The 5,506-nt window shown below is 36.7% G+C and overlaps 1 long non-coding RNA gene across 1 annotated transcript; it reads right to left on the bottom strand.

The window, feature by feature from the left end:
• Positions 1 to 2,184: 2,184 nt before the first annotated feature.
• Positions 2,185 to 3,304, bottom strand: LOC145938793 (uncharacterized). The gene is made up of 3 exons (XR_014425737.1): positions 2,831 to 3,304; positions 2,563 to 2,759; positions 2,185 to 2,310 (listed from the first exon to the last, which is right to left on the bottom strand). It is a non-coding gene; the product is annotated as an uncharacterized LOC145938793 (long non-coding RNA).
• Between the last annotated feature and the right edge of the window lie 2,202 nt (positions 3,305 to 5,506).

Here is a 5,506-nt window from a genome sequence, read left to right as displayed (position 1 = left end):
TGTTCATTATATGTATTTGCTATTATAAAGAACATTATCAAAAGAAATAAAGCAAATGTTTATAACGAAAATATTATTTACTGCCAAGTTATTATAATAATAAATACAAATATGTGTACATGCATGTATGTACATATATGAATATGTATAAAAAGTACAAAATATTGTCAAGAGAAGTACTGTCGTATTAGATTATTGCGAATTCTTCGACAAGCTACTAGTTCTTCATTTCTATTTAATATATCTATCCCGGGTTCGTTTACACCATCAATAACATTTATACCAAAATCCAATACTTCATCTTCCAATGCTTCATCAGGTAAAGGCACTTTGTCATGGATGCACATATTATGCAATATGGTACAAGCATTGATAATTTTCAAGCACACATCTGGTCTGTAATGTAAAACCCTATGTTTCAACAAGCAACGAAATCTTATCTTTAAGACACCATTGCAACGTTCAATAAGCGATCTAGTGCTCTTTTGCCGATCATTGTATCTTCTTGTTGCAATATTAAGATTATTGTCCATTATTGGAGTCATCATCCAAGGTCTAAGCGCATAATCGGAATCACCTGTAAAGCAATAAGCGGGAAGCACATACTTTTGCACATAGGCGTATAAGCGTATGCAAAAGTATGTGCTCCCCGCTATATAATTCCAGATAGCCAAATCTGTCAAGAGCATGTATTAAAACTGTGTGCTATATATTTTTGCCAGCAAAAAAACTGCAGATTTTATACAAAACTTGTTATATCAGATAATGATAGCAGAACGTTGGCAGAAATGTTATAAAATCTGCTGACATAATTTGGCAGCAAGTCAGTAGCAGAAATCAAGCAGGATTTGTATAGAATTATCATAGCAGATTGGTAGTAGAAACCGAGCAGGATTTGCGCAACGCAGTTTGGTGTCAGATTGACGACAGAAATCGAGCAAGATTTGCGCGCGCACAATCTGATGGCAAATTGACAACAGGATCTGCATTTTGCAGTTATTTAATAGTTCCTTCACCTACCGCTATGTGATGTATTTTCTCGCAATCAAATTTCTGTTAAAAATAGATATAAAGTCTGCAAGTCGTGGCTATTAATAAAAGATCAAAAGTATATTTTTCTATCAGTTTAATTTTTGATATCTGACAAGTCTAACATGAGAATATTAAACTTATTAGAATCAATAGGATATACATGAAAAATTATCCATTTACTTTCTATTTAAAGAATAAAGCAGAATTTAATTCTCATAAATTATATCTTAAATTTTATAAATTATATAAATTTAATTATTTTTACAATTTATTTTATTAATTTAATTAATAGATTAAATTGAACATTTAATTGCTATGTGAGATATAACTACATACAATATAATGTTATACATTAAATATCATATTTATGAAAAAAAAAATTATAAGTAGCGGATAACACGTCTTATGCATCTGTTATATTCATCGAAAAATATTGAATTTTATTATACTTATATATTCAAATGGCAAGGAACTGTGCAGATCCTGCTCGATTTCTGCCGCCAATCTGCTATTAGATTGCGTTTGACAGATCTGTTCGGTTTCTGCCGCCAATCTGCCATCAAACTATATGTGCAGATCTGCTCGGTTTCTGCTGCCAATCTGCTGTCAGATTTTGCTTACTAACTATGCTAGCAGAATATCATCAATTGCGGACACAGTGGATAGGAATCTGCTGTAAAGTCATGATTAGATCTGCTGTCATACTGCCGACATGCTGCTAACATTTTGCTATCTGGGATGTTATACATTGTAATTAAAAACAATAGGTACTTTCCGATTCACACATGATGCGCATGAAGTAACAGAAAATGTATAATATGCGTAACATAAACTATAGATTTTCTGTCACTTCATGCGCATCATGCGTGAATCAGAAAGTACCCAATTTTTAATAATCATTTTTATTACATATTACCTAGTAAGAAAAAGTTGTGTCCACGATTGTAAATATCTTGCATTATAGGAAGAACATTACTATTATTCCAGATATACGAATCGTATGTGCTTCCAGGATATCGGGCATTAACATTCAAAATCCTAAGATCAGAATCACATCTGCAAATAAAGCTGTACTTGTATTATTTGTATAATAATATACTTAATTGAATTGTGTTAAGGCGCAATCTTACCAATTGTACATTAATTGAATGATATCCTTTTCTATTCACATATATATGTTCAGAATAATTCTTATCTTCTTTAGGAGGTGGAAAAATTGCTACATGAGTGCAGTCTATACAACCAATCGCTCCAGGAAAGCGATGCTTAATCCAAAATCTATATATACATATAACATAAATAATATACATAAATAAATTTGTATGATTATATTATATATATAAATATATATAATATGATAAAACGTTATTGTGTACACATTAGGTACTTTCCATTTACATCAAAACTCAGATAAATCTCACTTCTTTCTTTAACATGAATGTTGAAGAAAGACAGAAGTGAGATTTATCTGAGCTTTGATGTAAATGGAAAGTACCTATTATCTTATTTAATTTTTCTCAATATCCTCACTTGTTACGTAGTTGTTGCAACTTTTGAAGGTTGTCAGGAAAGCACACCAAACTGTTAAATATTTCTGGAAAATTAAGAATATTAGTCACATTTCGAACACATCTGCTGATCGAAGGTTGACTAATAGCCATGTGAATATTTTTTCCTATGCAATTCTGATAACTGCCTGATGCATAAAAGCGTAATGCAGCTAAAACCTAGAAAAATTTTACAAATAATTTATATCAAACAATTTACAAATAATTTATTCAGCATGTGTTGTACGCACTTGTACAGTTGCGTCCAAAGCTGAAGATCGTGATGGTTCTACAAAATTGTCTTCCACAATATTAATAAGCCTGTTTGCTGTTTCTTTTTTCAATCGAAAAATATTTACGAACTGTCGTTCTGATAAGTGAAATGGATCATCCCTTATGTGAAAACGCGGTCTTTCATTATAATCGAAAATATTTTCCAATTGTTCAGCAATATGAAGTTGAACAGCATTTTAATATGCCAAATCCATTGCATTCATAAATTTAATTCACCTCACTCACATTGGATAACCTCACTTTTGTTGAAAACAGCGGTTTTATTACTATATTTATCGTATGCGACTTACATATCGCATAGGTTTTACCCACTCGAGATGAACCGTTCGATATTTTCTCGCATACGATACATCTCATTCATTCAAGAATACCATTTCTGCTATCGAATGCGATATCGCATGCGATATCTAGAGTCCTCATTTCAAGAATAGACCCCCAGGGCTGGAGAAAGGGGTGCGAGACACGAAGGCGTTCTTAACTAAAATAGTTTATTGAAAGCAATAGTTGTGGTACATGTACGTGGAAGTGTGTGTGCTGTATAAATGTAGAAGCGCTATTATGTGTATTTGGTCTGGCCGTAAGACGTCGGCGGACCTTTAAACGTCGGTCGTTAAATCGGCGCGAGAAGAGCGATACCTGTGCGTGTGCGTATGTGTGTATCGCTCGGTTGTATGCGTGTCGGCGGTGTCGGTGGGATACAGCCGGCCGGGTAGTGTCTACCGTGCTCGTAGACGCGGCACGGCGCGGGGTGGGCGGTTCGCGGCTTGTAGATGCGGCGCGGGCGGTGCGCGAGATCGCGAGACGCAAGAGCGCGGCCACTCTCTTCGATATATCGAAGAGAGCGCGCGGTGTGCTCGGCAGGTTGGCGCGGCGCGGGCGGCGTGCGAGAATAATAACTCGCGCAGAACGGCCGTTCTCTCGGATAGAGAAAGAGAGAGCGAACGGCGCGCGGGAATATTCGGCGCGTAGTGTAGGTCGCAATACGGCTTGCTGGGTGCAAGTGCAAGCGGCGGGTGGAGCGACGTGTCACGGTCGTCCACGTAGGGATAGACGGGACGCAACGGCTGTCGAGAAAGCTCGACGAAGACGGCGGAGCTCCGTCTAATGTGAGCCGATGCGCTTGGGGTCACGAGGTGCGGAAGTCGTGTGCCTCTCGAGAGAGTCTCGAGAGAGGAGGTGTTCGCGTCCACCTCAGAAGCACCTGATCCGGATTTTCGGGATTCCGACGATTTGATTGCAGAGACTAGCTCCGCAGAGGCAGCGTATCCCGTCTACCTCGGAATCGGTTATCGGAGGATCTCGGTAGCTTTGGAGTGTGCGGAGTTGGGACGGGATCTGACTCTAGGATAGAATTCGCTCATTTTATATTGGTCGGGATAACGGTATCGGATCGGAAAAAGGGGTAGTAGTGGGGACGGCCGTATTCGGTGTTCTCCGGCGTATCTCGGGTAACCGATTTCGTAATCGAATCGTGTTTAAAAATGGGCGCTGAGCGCCTGCTGCCCTGCCCGGCCGGTGGTCGCAGGGCGCAGCCCTCCGTCGGATGACCGTACGGAACGATGAGGGGGGGCATCGTTACAATTTAATACTTATTATCATAACAATTATTTATTATCGTAATAATTTATGAAAAATTAAAATTAAAAAGTATCGATTTTTATTTTTTATATAAATTATAATAAAAATAATTTTTAATTAAAATCTATATAAAAAATAAAAATCTATATTTTTTAATTTTAATTTCTTATAAATTCTTACAATAATAAATAATTGTTATAATAATATTATTGATAATGTTGTTTTAATGTTGGAACGGTTATTTTCACTTTTGGTAGTTTGATGCGAAAAGATTTATTGGATAAGATACGAAAGTTCTTATAACGATGTAGCGTGCGGATGAGAGCGAGATCTAGACGAAAGACGGAAGGAAGTTCCTTGGTCGATAATCGATTCTTGAAAAAGGAATCATCGATCATGAACTAGTATCTTAAAATGGCCGCTAGCGCGAATTACAAACTTATATCTAGCATGAGTACATGAAACAAAAAAAAACTTTTATTAACAACACTCCCACTTTTCATGTACTCTCTTTGGTTTTTTTGTACTTACATCTAGACTTATGTTATATTTGTTGCTTAATATTTAATAAATCGCGAAGATAACAAAATTGTTCTCTTAACAGCGGTTTTGTAAATATATCTGCCTGTTGCTCTTTAGTAGGAACATACTCTAACTCAAACAAGCCCTTCTGAATTTTTTCACGCGCGAAATGATACCTGACATCTATGTGTTTCGTACGCTTATGAAACTCAGGATTTTTTAGAACCTTTATAGCACTCTGATTATCAAGAAATAACTTAGGTTTTATAATCTCTTTTTTAGTAATTTCGCATATTAAACGATGCAACCAAATTAGTTCTTTAATAGTCTGCGCTCCAGCTATAAATTCTGATTCCGTGGTAGATAACGCGACTACTCTTTGTTTTTGTGAGCTCCACGAAATAGTGCTTTCTCCTAATTTAAACACGTAGCCTGAAGTCGACCTACGAGTATCGATATCTCCCGCGTAATCTGCGTCGCTGAAAGCTGACAAATTTAGATTTGCGTTCGCTTTAAAAAATAAACCATAATCT

This window comes from Prenolepis imparis, unplaced genomic scaffold, assembly GCF_030444845.1.
Source record: "Prenolepis imparis isolate NDT839.2.m4 unplaced genomic scaffold, iyPreImpa1.0 SCAF_7, whole genome shotgun sequence".
Taxonomy (NCBI): domain Eukaryota; kingdom Metazoa; phylum Arthropoda; class Insecta; order Hymenoptera; family Formicidae; genus Prenolepis; species Prenolepis imparis.
Note: the sequence above shows the minus strand (reverse complement) of the source record. Positions and strands in the feature narration are given on the sequence as shown.